This window comes from Hemibagrus wyckioides, linkage group LG10, assembly GCF_019097595.1.
Source record: "Hemibagrus wyckioides isolate EC202008001 linkage group LG10, SWU_Hwy_1.0, whole genome shotgun sequence".
In the NCBI taxonomy this organism is placed as follows: Eukaryota; Metazoa; Chordata; class Actinopteri; order Siluriformes; family Bagridae; genus Hemibagrus; species Hemibagrus wyckioides.
Genome location: NC_080719.1, coordinates 21716350 through 21734063, shown reverse-complemented (window position 1 = coordinate 21734063; position 17714 = coordinate 21716350). Strand labels below are relative to the sequence as shown.

The following is a 17714-nucleotide window of genomic DNA, read 5'->3' as shown; positions in this document are numbered from 1 at the left end:
GTTTTTGCTTTCTCTACTAGAGAGTGTGTGACATCAGTGAGAAAGGAATTACTCAGTTTCCATTCATACACATAGAGCATATTTTACAAAGCAGGAGTTATCTCCCCATTCTATCCTAAGGCCTAGTGATGTGCTGATCATGTTTAAATTTAGTTTGCATGTCAAATCTCAACCCAAAAGAAATTAAAAAAGAGAATTCAAATTGTTTCTAAGCAGTTACTATCTCACATTTTAAGGGCACAGAGAATGTCTCAGTTACTGACATCCTCGATGCTCCTGTAGTACACAGAGAGTGATTGCTCATTCTAGGTGAAATAGAAAATTTACACAATCATATCACAAAATGCCCTGTTCCTGAGTCAAATAGAAACTGTATTGGTATTGCTCAACAAGTAATGTAATCACAGGCATTTTCTTAAATTCCGGTTCATGATATTTAGCAATTTCAAGTTTCATTCATAGGTGAAATAGCAACCTCTGATACTTTGCTAGACACTGGATTAGTGACAGGTGGAAACGGAATGGTAAGCTTAAGCTTTTCTTCATTGCATTGCACATAAAGATCAGACTTACCCTTCCCTGGCTGCTCACCCGTCCCTGACCCAACCAAACCTCATGCTTCTGTGTTCGCTTCTCCCCCGCGATGTCTGTTTGGATAGTCTCATATCCAGTGGTCTGTTTTTCCACACAGGAAACATCCACTCTGGAATCCAGGCTTGTCCATTCTTACTGAAAAAGCTTGGTTAAGAGCATCAGTCAGGCGCATTACTAAGTCTCTGTATTCAACATTCTCGGTGTTATTCCAGGTTACATGATGAATCTGAATATTTCTCTCTGGCCAGTCAAAATGCAGGCGTGACACATCAGCGCTGAGTTTTCTCATCATGAGGCGTCGCAGTTCATGGGCTATGGGTCTGAATTCTCTGCAAAATCGGACCAGTTCATCACCGAACTTCCGACCTCCCACTTCTCTTGGATCTGGGAGTTGTTTCTGCGTGTCTATGTCATTCTATGTCATTTGATCCCCATGGGTGATACACAAGAAGCGGTCCTCCCTCTGGGCCAGCTACCTCGACCATAGGCATCTGAATGTCATCGGTTCTTGAGTGAGGCGATCCGCGTCGGCCATCAGGAACGGCCTCGGCATCATGCTCATCGAGTGTGCTGGAAATTGGATTATCTGGTCTCGTTTTCTTCAGAATCCCCTTTTGCTTTCGGCCACGGGTGTGATAGCACACAGGGGAGTAAGGAGTAGAGGCTCCAGGTCCCATATAACAGGGAGGAGGGCCCCACTCAGCTGCTGTGGATAGTTGAGGTGCGGAGGCGTGCAGCTGGAGTGGTTGTCTGTGTCTCTGAGGTGGTGGTCTGGGAGGGCAGCTGTCCAGGTCTGGGTCTATAAGAGATTTAGTACACTGAAGAGAGAAAGATTGAATGTTAGATTGACCCAGTCTACATTTCTTTGTTTTTTCCCATTTTTCTTTGAAGCCTCACATTCTTGTAACTTTTCTCTCAACTTGTCTAATTGTCTTTCACTAAAACTACCTTTCTCTGGAAATCCACAGTCCACTAACCCACATATGATATTGTGATACAGAACCAGGCCCATAATTAGTTATCATGAATTGAACATTAAGATGCTTACATGCCCTCAGGAAATCATCACTCTTATCCTTACTTTCCCCACTACCCATTGTCGGTGATGGTTCCTGTATTCTCTCAACAATCGATCAACAGACAAACGCCTTATTTACCTCTTTTAGCCTGATTTATTCTGCGCAGGTCACTTAGCTGTGCTCAACAGCACCAGCAACAGCTTTCCTCAAAGACGGCTGAAAGTAGTTACAACATCAAAATATACTACGACAGTATATAGTTGGTTCCCAGAACTATTCATGTAACTTTACCGGTTCCCAGAACCGTTGTCCAGAATCCAAGCTTAAATTGAAATTATTAACAAACTACACACAGACACAAGAGTGTGAGTCAAAGCATAGAGATAAAAAAGGAATTTTTTATTTTGCCATGGCAAAAAGCATCTCAAACACAGTGCAAAGATTACACAGCAGAGAGGCAAGGCCCGCTTTCATGGGTCCCCCTTATATAGAACTTTTAGGTGCATCCTAAATCAAATGTATACGTGACCAACAGTACGAAACTCTTGTAGAATGGTACATCTCACTTCCATATAAGGAGCTATAGCATATAGAAAGACAATATATACGTTATGCATATATGTTCTTGCATTCCACGAGTAGAGTCGCTCCTGGTACTGACAGTCACCTGGTTAATATCTTCCTCTCCAAACACACACACACACACAGCAGAATTCTTAAAAAGAATTACAAGTGTTAAGTTAACTTAACAAGTGTAACTTGTTCATGTTTGTTACTTACTTTTTTTTCTGACAAACACATTTATGCAGCTGAATGGGGCAGTTTTCTTTGAATTTTTCACGTTTGGGGTCAACTATGATATGAAAAGTGATTGTTTACATTAAAATGCCAAAATTCATAAGAAACATGGGAAAGTGATGAAAAATATGAATTTTGATATGAAATATGATTTTTTACATGAAAGTTCAAAAATTCATATGAAACATGGAAACAGTGATATTCCATGAAAATTCACTTAACAAAGTCAACTTTCATCATTTTTCATTGAACTGGCTCGTTTCCTGCCTCGGCGCAGTGTGCTCTCTGCATTGTGCTTCTCTGGCGCTGAAAATGCGATTCTGCAAGTCTCAGCGCTCTACGAGCAAGGGAAAGTGGTTTTTCAGACAAACGCATGTGTGCAGCTGAATGGGGCAGTTTTCTTTGACTTTTTTCACATGTTTGGGGTGAACTATATTATGAAATGTGATTGTTTACATTTCTAAGGACCACCCATCGACGGAATCCAGTGGGGTGGGTGACGGGATCTCATATTCTACATTTCCTTTGCGCTTCTAGAAGAATTTGCTTCATTTATTAAAACTTAGATTCATTCTTTGAACTCTGTGTATAATGATAATCTGACTCCAGTTAATAATTAATATAAGTATAATCTGATGCTGATCACAATTTAGAGGGTTGACTATTCTTAATTTATTAAGTAGATTGAAAACTGAAATGATTGAACATAACTCTATTTAAACTTAAACCTGGGTTTCTCTATACAAGTTTAAGTTTCAGTTTGTTCTAATTTAACTTCAAACCAAGGCATTCTCCATTCAAGTTTAAGTCGAGGCTACTCCATTCCAACATAAACCTAGCTTTCTCAATTCCGATTTAAGTTCACAATCTAAGATTAAAGAGGTGTATAATATTGATTTTCCATAGACTCAGAATAAGTCAATATTAACAATTTTATTTTGCTAGGCAGGTTCCACTTAAGTCAGTCTATTCAGTTAGAAAAATACCAAACACAGTAACAATTAAAAGGATCAGCATAGTATGAATGCACCTTATATACCCAAGAGAGACAAAGGGTCATACAATCTCTGAGTCCACAGAAAGCCTGGTTGTGGACGGGTCATAAGGACACATCTGGCTTTTAGTTTTGGTTCACACCAAATGGGTTGTAAAGGACATAGTTCAGAGTGTTGTCTTGTGACATGTCATGTACAGACTATCTGTAAACTTTAGTATACTCTGATATGGACATTAGTCCTTTTTCAACAATCGTGACATGAGCTTTAAAATAACATTAAACATGAATAACATCATACAGTAAGTATATCATCATATCTTTTCAGTGTTCCTTGAGATTAGAACCTGAAGGGTAAAAGAATGTACATTCTTGGTGAGATCCAGAAAATAGTTCCACCATTGAATCCTTGAAGAGGGGGAGGTACACAGGAATGTGAATTGTTTTATGAGACACCTCCCAAAACCCCCCAAATTCCCCAAAGTTTCTGTTTTTGCTTGAAGATATAACTTCATCACACTCAAAATTAATAATTTGCCACATTACCATCCTCCCCTGGCCCCTTGGGACATTTTCAAAATAATTCCCAAGGGGACATTGCTGGGAATCTTACTGTAGCAGTCTCTGAATGGCTGGCACCTATAAGGGGCTAAGCATGAAAACAGTGTTGGCAGATGTTCGTAAGGAGAGAAGCATAAATCTGAAATAATAACATTGAAGTGTAGACAATATGAGAACAAGTCCACTGGCAATCACACAGCCAGGGAACATGAACTTGACAAGATCTCTGCTGTTCCCTTGGCCAGGTTTGCTTCCACCTGAGCCTGGTTCAGATGATACTCAGTCTGTAGTATAGTTTGTTGTACCAAATATATTGTGTCCGTTAGAGCTTTTGTGCTATGTTCAAAGAAAGTGTCTTCCCACCATGGGGAAACACACCCTTCAGTGGTATCCTCCCCAAGATAATTATCTGACCCATTGAGAAATCCTCTGTAACCTCCAAGCAGAAGGTATGGTTAGCAGGGCAGGTCAGACCGCCATATGTGAAGGAATTCATTTCACTGATGAAACACCACTGTGTGTGAGATACTTGAATCACATCAGCATGACCATGCAATGACTGAACACTGATAAGCTTAGTATCATTGGAAGAGAAGGGTTGTAGTAAAGTATTACATGTGCAAATAACATAACTGGAAGTTTCATGACAACAGGTGCAAGTGGCAAACAAGGTCTCATCCTCTTTTAAAGTCATTATACACCCAGATCAAGTATTTTTGAACTCCACGACTATACGTTCTATAGGTGTAGTAGTGAAGGATCAGATCATTAAATGGGACCACCTAACAGGATATATGACATTAAAAGGTGATGAGACCTTGTTTACCACTCGCAACTGTTGTCATAAAACTTACAGTTATGTAATTTGCTTTCCCTTGCTCGTAGAGCGCTGAGACTTGCGGAATCACATTTTCAGCGCCAGAGAAGCACAATGCAGAGAGCACACTGCGCCGAGGCAAGAAACAAGCCAGTTCGATGAAAAATGTTGAAAGTTGACTTTGTTAAGTGAATTTTCATGGAATATCACTGTTTCCATGTTTCTTATGAATTTTTGCACTTTCACTGTATAGGTGTATCCTCAGGCTGTCCGTTAAGCAGAGGAGATAAAAGTTTATTGGTTCATGGCCTTTTGGCTAAGATCAAGTGTTCTCTGGTCTGGTTTTGGGCTTTGACTGGGTTTGAGAAGGAGAATAGATGGAATGGGGTTTGTGTAGGATCGCTTCTCAGGCATTTTAGCTAGGATCTATTGTGTTCATTGGTCTGGCTTTTTGGCCTTGGTCTGGGTTCACGTTACAATCATTAGTCTGGCCTTGAGAAGGCGAATGGTTAGGTATGGATATGGGTAAGATTTGGATTGAAAAAAAAAATCTGTTCTCATCAGTTTAATATCTCATACGTCCTCTATATTAAACAGATTTTTGGGAGCCGGAAAAGGGGCTTGCTACGTCCGCTCCACTGATCGGCCTGGTTTTGCAGTACTTCCAGGCTTGGTGCACCGTTTTCTGATGTAAAATGAAGGAGAAAAATTACTGACTTACTGACTTACTGACTTGCTTACTTACTTACCAAATTATGTCTGCATTCAACCCGCCCTGTTCCCTAGCCTATCTTCACATCATCGAGCATTGTGTTTCTCCGACAAGGGTTTCCTGGTGCTGCTAACATTTTTTCTTTATAGCTCTGATTTTTCATAAGTCACGCATAAATCTTTCACCTTTTACTAAAGATTTCCGTGGAGAGGAACATCACTGAGTTTGATGTATTTTTGTGAGCTTTGCTCTGGCAAAGCTGTGTATGCTTCAATGTTAAATGGGTAGTTTCCAGGAGTTGGGTCTTATTTGGTTAGGTGACTTTATGCATACTTACATAGGTGTGGCCTGAGGCTGTCCATTAAGCAGAGGAGATAAAAGTTTATTGCTTCTTGGCCTTTGGGCTAAGACCAAGTGTTCTTGGGTCTGGCTTTGGGCTTTGACTCGGTTTGAGAAGGAGAATAGATGGAATGGGGTTTGTGTAGGATCACTTCTCAGGCTTTTTAGCTAGGATCTATTGTGTTCACTGGTCTGGCTTTTTGTACTTGGTCTGGGTTCACGTTACAATTATTAGTCTGGCCTTGAGAACGCAAATGATTAGGTATGGATATGGGTAGGATTTGGATTGAAAAAAAAAAATCTGTTCTTATCAGTTTAATATCTCATACGACCTCTATATTAAACAGATTTTTAGAGCTGGGAGCCGGAAAATGGGCTTGCTACGTCCAATCGGCCTGGTATTGCAGTACTTCCAGGCTTGATGCACCGTATTCTGATGTAAAATGAAGGAGAAAAAATTACTAACTTACTGATTTACTTACCAAATTGTCTGCATTCAGCCCGCCCTGTTCCCTAGCCTATCTTCGCCTCCTTCTGTTCACCACTGTCAGGTGTTGCTCGTCAACCTTTCCCCACCCTTGCGCCACTCAACCAACCCAAGGGGCCGGCCTTACCCTCATCGAGCGTTGTGTTTCTCCGACAAGGGTTTCCTGGTGCTGCTAGCCATTTTTTTTTTTATAGCTCTGATTTCTCATGAGTTGTGCATAAATCTTTTACCTTTTACTAAAGTTTTTTGTGGAGAGGAACATCACTGAGTTTGATGTATTTTTGTGAGCTGTGTCTGCTTCAACGTTAAATGGATAGTTTTAGGAGTTGGGTCTTATTTGGTTATGTGACTTTATGCCTACCTGCATTGGTGTGGCCTGAGGCTGTCCGTTAAACAGAGGAGATAAAAGTTTATTGCTTCTTGGCCTTTTGGCTAAGATCAAGTGTTCTCTGGTCTGGTTTTGGGCTTAGACTGGCTTTGAGAAGGAGAGTGTGACGGAAACGATATAAAAAAAAAATGAAAGAAAAAAAAGGGGCCGGCCTTACCCTAATCGAGCACTGTGTTTCTCCGACAAGGGTTTCCTGCTGCTGCTTGCTGTTTTTTCTTTATAGTTTTGGTTTCTCTTTAATCAAGCATTAATCTTTTGCCTTTTAGTAAAGATTTTTGTGGAGAGGATCGTCAATGTGTTTGATGTATTTTTATGAGCTTTGCTCTGGCAAAGCTGTGTATGCTTGAAAGTTAAATGGTTAGTTTCCAGGAGTTAGGTCTTATTTATTCTTATTATGTGAATTTATACATGCCGGTATAGGTGTGGCCTGAGGCTGTCCGTTAAGCAGAGGAGATAAAAGTTTATTGCTTCTTGGCCATTTGGCTAAGATCAAGTGTTCTCTGGTCTGATTTGGGCTTTGACTGGGTATGAGAAGGAGAATAGACATCATTATTCATAACTAAGGAATGTCATAAAAAATATGAAATTTGATTTGAAACATGATTTTTTCATCAAAGTGCAAAAATTCAAAAGAAACATGGAAAAGGTGATATTCCATGAAAATTCACTTAACAAAGTCAACTTTCAACATTTTTCATCGAACTGGCTCGTTTCCTGCCTCAGCGCAGTGTGCTCTCTGCATTGTGCTTCTCAGGCGCTGAAAATGTGATTCCGCAAGTCTCAGCGCTCTACGAGCAAGGGAAAGCGGTTTTTCAGACAAACGCATGTGTGCAGCTGAATCGGGCAGTTTTCATTGATTTTGTTCACATGTTTGGGGTCGACTATGATATGAAATGTGATTGTTTATTTTAAAATGCAAAAATTCATAAGAAACATAGGAAAGTTATAAAAAATATGAATTTTGATATGGAATATGATTGTTTACTTTAAAATGCAAAAATTCATTTTGAAACATAGGAAAGTTATAAAAAAAAATATGAATTTTGTTATGAAATATGATTTTTTTCATCAAAGTGCAAAAATTCAAAAGAATCATGGAAAAGGTGATATTCCATGAAAATTCACTTAACAAAGTCAACTTTCAACATTTTTCATCGAACTGGCTCGTTTCCTGCCTCGGCGCAGTGTGCTCTCTGCATTGTGCTTCTCAGGCGCTGAAAATGCGATTCCGCAAGTCTCAGCGCTCCACAAGCAAGGGAAAGCGGTTTTTTAGCCAAAGCATTTGTGCAGCTGAATCGGGCAGTTTTCTTTGACTTTGTTCATATGTTTGGGGTCGACTATGATATGAAATGTGATTGTTTACTTTAAAATGCAATAATTCATGAGAAACATAGGAAAGATATAAAAAATATGAAGTTTGATATGAAATATGATTTTTTCAAAAAAGTGCAAAAATTCATAAGAAACATAGGAAAGTTATAAAAAATATGAATTTTGATATGAAATATGATTTTTTCATAAAAGTGCAAAAAATCATAAGAAACATAGGAACGTTATGAAAAATATGAATTTTGATATGAAATATGATTTTTTTCATCAAAGTGCAAAAATTCAAAAGAATCATGGAAAAGGTGATATTCCATGAAAATTCCCTTAGCAAAGTCATCATTCAAATTTTTCATCGAACTGGCTCGTTTCCTGCCTCGGCGCATTGTGCTCTCTGCATTGTGCTTCTCTGGCGCTGAAAATGCGATTCCGCAACTCTCAGCGCTCTACGAGCAAGGGAAAGCGGTTTTTCAGACAATCGTGTGTGTGCAGCTGAATGGGGAAGATTTATTTGACTTTTTTCACATGTTAGGGGTCGACTATGATATGAAATGTGATTGTTTACTATAAAATGACAAAATTCATAAGAAACATAGGAAAGTCATAAAAAATATGATTTTTGATATGAAATATGATTTTTTTCATCAGAGTGCAAAAATTGATTAGAAACATGAAAACAGTGATATTTCTTGAAAATTCACATAACAAAATCAACTTTCATCATTTTTCATCGAACTGGCTCGTTTCCTGCCTCGGCGCAGTGTGCTCTCTGCATTTTGCTTCTCTGGCGCTGAAAATGCGATTCCGCAACTCTCAGCGCTCTACGAGCAAGGGAAAGCGGTTTTTCAGAAAAACGTTTGTATTCAACTGATAGGCGCAGTTTTCTTTGACTTTTTTGCGTTTGGGGTTGACTATGATATGAAATGTGATTGTTTACTATAAAATGACAAAATTCATAAGAAACATAGGAAAGTCATAAAAAATATGATTTTTGATATGAAATATGATTTTTTTCATCAGAGTGCAAAAATTGATTAGAAACATGAAAACAGTGATATTTCTTGAAAATTCACATAACAAAATCAACTTTCATCATTTTTCATCGAACTGGCTCGTTTCCTGCCTCGGTGCAGTGTGCTCTCTGCATTGTGCTTCTATGGCGCTGAAAATGCGATTCCGCAAGTCTCAGCGCTCTACGAGCAAGGGAAAGCGGTTTTTCAGACAATCGTATGTGTGCAGCTGAATGGGGAAGTTTTCTTTGACTTTTTTCACATGTTAGGGGTCGACTATGATATGAAATGTGATTGTTTACTATAAAATGACAAAATTCATAAGAAACATAGGAAAGTCATAAAAAATATGATTTTTGATATGAAATATGATTTTTTTCATCAGAGTGCAAAAATTGATTAGAAACATGAAAACAGTGATATTTCTTGAAAATTCACATAACAAAATCAACTTTCATCATTTTTCATCGAACTGGCTCGTTTCCTGCCTCGGTGCAGTGTGCTCTCTGCATTGTGCTTCTCTGGCGCTGAAAATGCGATTCCGCAAGTCTCAGCGCTCTACGAGCAAGGGAAAGCGGTTTTTCAGACAATCGTATGTGTGCACCTGAATGGGGAAGTTTTCTTTGACTTTTTTCTCATGTATGGGGTCGACTATGATATGAAATGTGATTGTTTACTATAAAATGACAAAATTCATAAGAAACATAGGAAAGTCATAAATAATATGATTTTTGATATGAAATATGATTTTTTTCATCAGAGTGCAAAAATTGATTAGAAACATGAAAACAGTGATATTTCTTGAAAATTCACATAACAAAATCAACTTTCATCATTTTTCATCGAACTGGCTCGTTTCCTGCCTCGGTGCAGTGTGCTCTCTGCATTGTGCTTCTCTGGCGCTGAAAATGCGATTCCGCAAGACTCAGCGCTCTACGAGCAAGGGAAAGCGGTTTTTCAGCGAAAAGTATGTGTGCAGCTGAATGGGGCAGTTTTCTTTGACTTTTTTCACATGTTTGGGGTCGACTATGATATGAAATGTGATTGTTTACTATAAAATGACAAAATTCATAAGAAACATAGGAAAGTCATAAAAAATATGAATTTTGATATGAAATATGATTTGTTTCATCAACGTACAAAAATTCATAAGATACATGAAAACAGTGATATTTCTTGAAAATTCACTTAACAAAATCAACTTTCATCATTTTTCATCGAACTGGCTCGTTTCCTGCCTCGGCGCAGTGTGCTCTCTGCATTTTGCTTCTCTGGCGCTGAAAATGCGATTCCGCAACTCTCAGCGCTCTACGAGCAAGGGAAAGCGGTTTTTCAGAAAAACGTTTGTATTCAACTGATAGGCGCAGTTTTCTTTGACTTTTTTGCGTTTGGGGTTGACTATGATATGAAATGTGATTGTTTACTATAAAATGACAAAATTCATAAGAAACATAGGAAAGTCATAAAAAATATGATTTTTGATATGAAATATGATTTTTTTCATCAGAGTGCAAAAATTGATTAGAAACATGAAAACAGTGATATTTCTTGAAAATTCACATAACAAAATCAACTTTCATCATTTTTCATCGAACTGGCTCGTTTCCTGCCTCGGTGCAGTGTGCTCTCTGCATTGTGCTTCTCTGGCGCTGAAAATGCGATTCCGCAACTCTCAGCGCTCTACGAGCAAGGGAAAGCGGTTTTTCAGCGAAAAGTATGTGTGCAGCTGAATGGGGCAGTTTTCTTTGACTTTTTTCACATGTTTGGGGTCGACTATGATATGAAATGTGATTGTTTACTATAAAATGACAAAATTCATAAGAAAGATAGGAAAGTCATAAAAAATATGAACTTTGATATGAAATATGATTTTTTTCATCAAAGTGCAAAAATTGATTAGAAACATGAAAACAGTGATATTTCTTAAAAATTCACTTAACAAAATCAACTTTCATCATTTTTCATCGAACTGGCTCGTTTCCTGCCTCGGTGCAGTGTGCTCTCTGCATTGTGCTTCTCTGGCGCTGAAAATGCGATTCCGCAACTCTCAGCGCTCTACGAGCAAGGGAAAGCGGTTTTTCAGTCAATCGTATGTGTGCAGCTGAATGGGGCAGTTTTCTTTGACTTTTTTCACATGTTTGGGGTCGACTATGATATGAAATGTGATTGTTTACTATAAAATGACAAAATTCATAAGAAAGATAGGAGTGTCATAAAAAATATGAACTTTGATATGAAATATGATTTTTTTCATCAGAGTGCAAAAATTGATTAGAAACATGAAAACAGTGATATTTCTTGAAAATTCACCTAACAAAATCAACTTTCATCATTTTTCATCGAACTGGCACGTTTCCTGCCTCGGCGCAGTGTGCTCTCGGCATTGTGCTTCTCTGGCGCTGAAAATGCGATTCCGCAAGTCTCAGCGCTCTACGAGCAAGAGAAAGCGGTTTTTCAGACAATCGTATGTGTGCAGCTGAATGGGGAAGTTTTCTTTGACTTTTTTCACATGTATGGGGTCGACTATGATATGAAATGTGATTGTTTACTATAAAATGACAAAATTCATAAGAAACATAGGAAAGTCATAAATAATATGAACTCTGATATGAAATGATTTTTTTCATCAACGTAAAAAAATTCATGAGATACATGAAAACAGTGATATTTCTTGAAAAGTCACTTAACAAAATCAACTTTCATCATTTTTCTTCGAAGTGGCTCGTTTCCTGCCTCGGTGCAGTGTGCTCTCTGCATTGTGCTTCTCTGGCGCTGAAAATGCGATTCCGCAAGTCTCAGCGCTCTACGAGCAAGGGAAAGCGGTTTTTCAGACAATCGTATGTGTGCAGCTGAATGGGGAAGTTTTCTTTGACTTTTTTCACATGTATGGGGTCGACTATGATATGAAATGTGATTGTTTACTATAAAATGACAAAATTCATAAGAAACATAGGAAAGTCATAAAAAATATGATTTTTGATATGAAATATGATTTTTTTCATCAGAGTGCAAAAATTGATTAGAAACATGAAAACAGTGATATTTCTTGAAAATTCACATAACAAAATCAACTTTCATCATTTTTCATCGAACTGGCTCGTTTCCTGCCTCGGCGCAGTGTGCTCTCTGCATTGTGCTTCTCTGGCGCTGAAAATGCGATTCCGCAACTCTCAGCGCTCTACGAGCAAGGGAAAGCGGTTTTTCAGACAATCGTATGTGTGCAGCTGAACGGGGAAGTTTTCTTTGACTTTTTTCACGTTTGGGGTCGACTATGATATGAAATGTGATTGTTTACTATAAAATGACAAAATTCATAAGAAACATAGGAAAGTCATAAAAAATATGAACTTTGATATGAAATATGATTTTTTTCATCAAAGTGCAAAAATTGATTAGAAACATGAAAACAGTGATATTTCTTGAAAATTCACTTAACAAAATCAACTTTCATTATTTTTCATCGAACTGGCTCGTTTCCTGTCTCGGTGCAGTGTGCTCTCTGCATTGTGCTTCTCTGGCGCTGAAAATGCGATTCCGCAAGTCTCAGCGCTCTACGAGCAAGGGAAAGCGGTTTTTCAGCGAAAAGTATGTGTGCAGCTGAATGGGGCAGTTTTCTTTGACTTTTTTCACATGTTTGGGGTCGACTATGATATGAAATGTGATTGTTTACTATAAAATGACAAAATTCATAAGAAACATGGGAAAGTCATAAAAAATATGAACTTTGATATGAAATATGATTTTTTTCATCAAAGTGCAAAAATTGATTAGAAACATGAAAACAGTGATATTTCTTGAAAATTCACTTAACAAAATCAACTTTCATCATTTTTCATCGAACTGGCTCGTTTCCTGCCTCGGCGCAGTGTACTCTCTCCATTGTGCTTCTCTGGCGATTAAAATGCGATTCCGCAAGTCTCAGCGCTCTACGAGCAAGGGAAAGCGGTTTTTCAGACAAACGTATGTATGCAGCTGATAGGCGCAGTTTTCTTTGACTTTTTTCACGTTTGGGGTCGACTATGATATGAAATGTGATTGTTTACTATAAAATGACAAAATTCATAAGAAACGTAGGAAAGTCATGAAAAATATGATTTTTGATATGAAATATGATTTTTTTCATCAGAGTGCAAAAATTGATTAGAAACATGAAAACGGTGATATTTCTTGAAAATTCACATAACAAAATCAACTGTCATCATTTTTCATCGAACTGGCTCGTTTCCTGCCTCGGTGCAGTGTGCTCTCTGCATTGTGCTTCTCTGGCGCTGAAAATGCGATTCCGCAACTCTCAGCGCTCTACGAGCAAGGGAAAGCGGTTTTTCAGACAATCGTATGTGTGCAGCTGAATGGGGAAGTTTTCTTTGACTTTTTTCACATGTTTGGGGTCGACTATGATATGAAATGTGATTGTTTACTATAAAATGACAAAATTCATAAGAAACATAGGAAAGTCATAAAAAATATGAACTTTGATATGAAATATGATTTTTTTCATCAAAGTGCAAAAATTGATTAGAAACATGAAAACAGTGATATTTCTTGAAAATTCACTTAACAAAATCAACTTTCATCATTTTTCATCGAACTGGCTCGTTTCCTGCCTCGGCGCAGTGTGCTCTCTGCATTGTGCTTCTTTGGCGCTGAAAATGCGATTCCGCAAGTCTCAGCGCTCTACGAGCAAGGGAAAGCGGTTTTACAGCGAAAAGTATGTGTGCAGCTGAATGGGGCAGTTTTCTTTGACTTTTTTCACATGTTTGGGGTCGACTATGATATGAAATGTGATTGTTTACTATAAAATGACAAAATTCATAAGAAAGATAGGAAAGTCATAAAAAATATGAACTTTGATATGAAATATGATTTTTTTCATCAAAGTGCAAAAATTGATTAGAAACATGAAAACAGTGATATTTCTTGAAAATTCACTTAACAAAATCAACTTTCATCATTTTTCATCGAACTGGCTCGTTTCCTGCCTTCGCGCAGTGTGCTCTCTGCATTGTACTTCTCTGGCGCTGAAAACGCGATTCCGCAACTCTCAGCGCTCTACGAGCAAGGGAAAGCGGTTTTTCAGACAATCGTGGGTGTGCAGCTGAATGGGGAAGATTTATTTGACTTTTTTCACATGTTAGGGGTCGACTATGATATGAAATGTGATTGTTTACTATAAAATGACAAAATTCATAAGAAACATAGGAAAGTCATAAAAAATATGATTTTTGATACGAAATATGATTTTTTTCATCAGAGTGCAAAAATTGATTAGAAACATGAAAACAGTGATATTTCTTGAAAATTCACATAACAAAATCAACTTTCATCATTTTTCATCGAACTGGCTCGTTTCCTGCCTCGGTGCAGTGTGCTCTCTGCATTGTGCTTCTCTGGCGCTGAAAATGCGATTCCGCAAGTCTCAGCGCTCTACGAGCAAGGGAAAGCGGTTTTTCAGCGAAAAGTATGTGTGCAGCTGAATGGGGCAGTTTTCTTTGACTTTTTTCACATGTTTGGTGGTCGACTATGATATGAAATGTGATTGTTTACTATAAAATGACAAAATTCATAAGAAACATAGGAAAGTCATAAAAAATATGATTTTTGATATGAAATATGATTTTTTTCATCAGAGTGCAAAAATTGATTAGAAACATGAAAACAGTGATATTTCTTGAAAATTCACATAACAAAATCAACTTTCATCATTTTTCATCGAACTGGCTCGTTTCCTGCCTCGGTGCAGTGTGCTCTCTGCATTGTGCTTCTCTGGCGCTGAAAATGCGATTCCGCAACTCTCAGCGCTCTACGAGCAAGGGAAAGCGGTTTTTCAGACAATCGTATGTGTGCAGCTGAACGGGGAAGTTTTCTTTGACTTTTTTCACGTTTGGGGTCGACTATGATATGAAATGTGATTGTTTACTATAAAATGACAAAATTCATAAGAAACACAGGAAAGTCATAAAAAATATGAACTTTGATATGAAATATGATTTTTTTCATCAAAGTGCAAAAATTGATTAGAAACATGAAAACAGTGATATTTCTTGAAAATTCACTTAACAAAATCAACTTTCATTATTTTTCATCGAACTGGCTCGTTTCCTGTCTCGGTGCAGTGTGCTCTCTGCATTGTGCTTCTCTGGCGCTGAAAATGCGATTCCGCAAGTCTCAGCGCTCTACGAGCAAGGGAAAGCGGTTTTTCAGCGAAAAGTATGTGTGCAGCTGAATGGGGCAGTTTTCTTTGACTTTTTTCACATGTTTGGGGTCGACTATGATATGAAATGTGATTGTTTACTATAAAATGACAAAATTCATAAGAAACATGGGAAAGTCATAAAAAATATGAACTTTGATATGAAATATGATTTTTTTCATCAAAGTGCAAAAATTGATTAGAAACATGAAAACAGTGATATTTCTTGAAAATTCACTTAACAAAATCAACTTTCATCATTTTTCATCGAACTGGCTCGTTTCCTGCCTCGGCGCAGTGTACTCTCTCCATTGTGCTTCTCTGGCGATTAAAATGCGATTCCGCAAGTCTCAGCGCTCTACGAGCAAGGGAAAGCGGTTTTTCAGACAAACGTATGTATGCAGCTGATAGGCGCAGTTTTCTTTGACTTTTTTCACGTTTGGGGTCGACTATGATATGAAATGTGATTGTTTACTATAAAATGACAAAATTCATAAGAAACGTAGGAAAGTCATGAAAAATATGATTTTTGATATGAAATATGATTTTTTTCATCAGAGTGCAAAAATTGATTAGAAACATGAAAACGGTGATATTTCTTGAAAATTCACATAACAAAATCAACTGTCATCATTTTTCATCGAACTGGCTCGTTTCCTGCCTCGGTGCAGTGTGCTCTCTGCATTGTGCTTCTCTGGCGCTGAAAATGCGATTCCGCAACTCTCAGCGCTCTACGAGCAAGGGAAAGCGGTTTTTCAGACAATCGTATGTGTGCAGCTGAATGGGGAAGTTTTCTTTGACTTTTTTCACATGTTTGGGGTCGACTATGATATGAAATGTGATTGTTTACTATAAAATGACAAAATTCATAAGAAACATAGGAAAGTCATAAAAAATATGAACTTTGATATGAAATATGATTTTTTTCATCAAAGTGCAAAAATTGATTAGAAACATGAAAACAGTGATATTTCTTGAAAATTCACTTAACAAAATCAACTTTCATCATTTTTCATCGAACTGGCTCGTTTCCTGCCTCGGCGCAGTGTGCTCTCTGCATTGTGCTTCTCTGGCGCTGAAAATGCGATTCCGCAAGTCTCAGCGCTCTACGAGCAAGGGAAAGCGGTTTTTCAGACAATCGTATGTGTGCACCTGAATGGGGAAGTTTTCTTTGACTTTTTTCTCATGTATGGGGTCGACTATGATATGAAATGTGATTGTTTACTATAAAATGACAAAATTCATAAGAAACATAGGAAAGTCATAAATAATATGATTTTTGATATGAAATATGATTTTTTTCATCAGAGTGCAAAAATTGATTAGAAACATGAAAACAGTGATATTTCTTGAAAATTCACCTAACAAAATCAACTTTCATCATTTTTCATCGAACTGGCACGTTTCCTGCCTCGGCGCAGTGTGCTCTCGGCATTGTGCTTCTCTGGCGCTGAAAATGCGATTCCGCAAGTCTCAGCTCTCTACGAGCAAGAGAAAGCGGTTTTTCAGACAATCGTATGTGTGCAGCTGAATGGGGAAGTTTTCTTTGACTTTTTTCACATGTATGGGGTCGACTATGATATGAAATGTGATTGTTTACTATAAAATGACAAAATTCATAAGAAACATAGGAAAGTCATAAATAATATGAACTCTGATATGAAATGATTTTTTTCATCAACGTAAAAAAATTCATGAGATACATGAAAACAGTGATATTTCTTGAAAAGTCACTTAACAAAATCAACTTTCATCATTTTTCTTCGAAGTGGCTCGTTTCCTGCCTCGGTGCAGTGTGCTCTCTGCATTGTGCTTCTCTGGCGCTGAAAATGCGATTCCGCAACTCTCAGCGCTCTACGAGCAAGGGAAAGCGGTTTTTCAGACAATCGTGGGTGTGCAGCTGAATGGGGAAGTTTTATTTGACTTTTTTCACATGTTTGGGTTCGACTATGATATGAAATGTGATTGTTTACTATAAAATGACAAAATTCATAAGAAACATAGGAAAGTCATAAATAATATGATTTTTGATATGAAATATGATTTTTTTCATCAGAGTGCAAAAATTGATTAGAAACATGAAAACAGTGATATTTCTTGAAAATTCACATAACAAAATCAACTTTCATCATTTTTTCATCGAACTGGCTCGTTTCCTGTCTCGGAGCAGTGTGCTCTCTGCATTGTGCTTCTCTGGCGCTGAAAATGCGATTCCGCAACTCTCAGCGCTCTACGAGCAAGGGAAAGCGGTTTTTCAGACAATCGTATGTGTGCAGCTGAATGGGGAAGTTTTCTTTGACTTTTTTCACGTTTGGGGTCGACTATGATATGAAATGTGATTGTTTACTATAAAATGACAAAATTCATAAGAAACATAGGAAAGTCATAAAAAATATGAACTTTGATATGAAATATGATTTTTTTCATCAGAGTGCAAAAATTGATTAGAAACATGAAAACAGTGATATTTCTTGAAAAT

The 17714-nt window shown here is 37.7% G+C and overlaps 3 non-coding genes and 2 pseudogenes across 3 annotated transcripts; all 5 read left to right on the top strand.

Annotated features, from left to right (window-relative positions):
* Positions 1-5311: 5311 nt before the first annotated feature.
* On the top strand, positions 5312-5467 carry LOC131360981 (U2 spliceosomal RNA; annotated as a pseudogene).
* Positions 5468-5641: 174 nt separating this feature from the next.
* Positions 5642-5756, top strand: LOC131360984 (U5 spliceosomal RNA). Its single transcript, XR_009205936.1, has one exon. It is a non-coding gene; the product is annotated as a U5 spliceosomal RNA (small nuclear RNA).
* Positions 5757-6108: 352 nt separating this feature from the next.
* On the top strand, positions 6109-6266 carry LOC131360982 (U2 spliceosomal RNA; annotated as a pseudogene).
* Positions 6267-6512: 246 nt separating this feature from the next.
* LOC131360987 (U5 spliceosomal RNA) lies at positions 6513-6628 on the top strand. The gene has a single exon (XR_009205939.1). It is a non-coding gene; the product is annotated as a U5 spliceosomal RNA (small nuclear RNA).
* Positions 6629-6929: 301 nt separating this feature from the next.
* LOC131360985 (U5 spliceosomal RNA) lies at positions 6930-7044 on the top strand. Its single transcript, XR_009205937.1, has one exon. It is a non-coding gene; the product is annotated as a U5 spliceosomal RNA (small nuclear RNA).
* The last annotated feature ends 10670 nt before the right edge of the window (positions 7045-17714 follow it).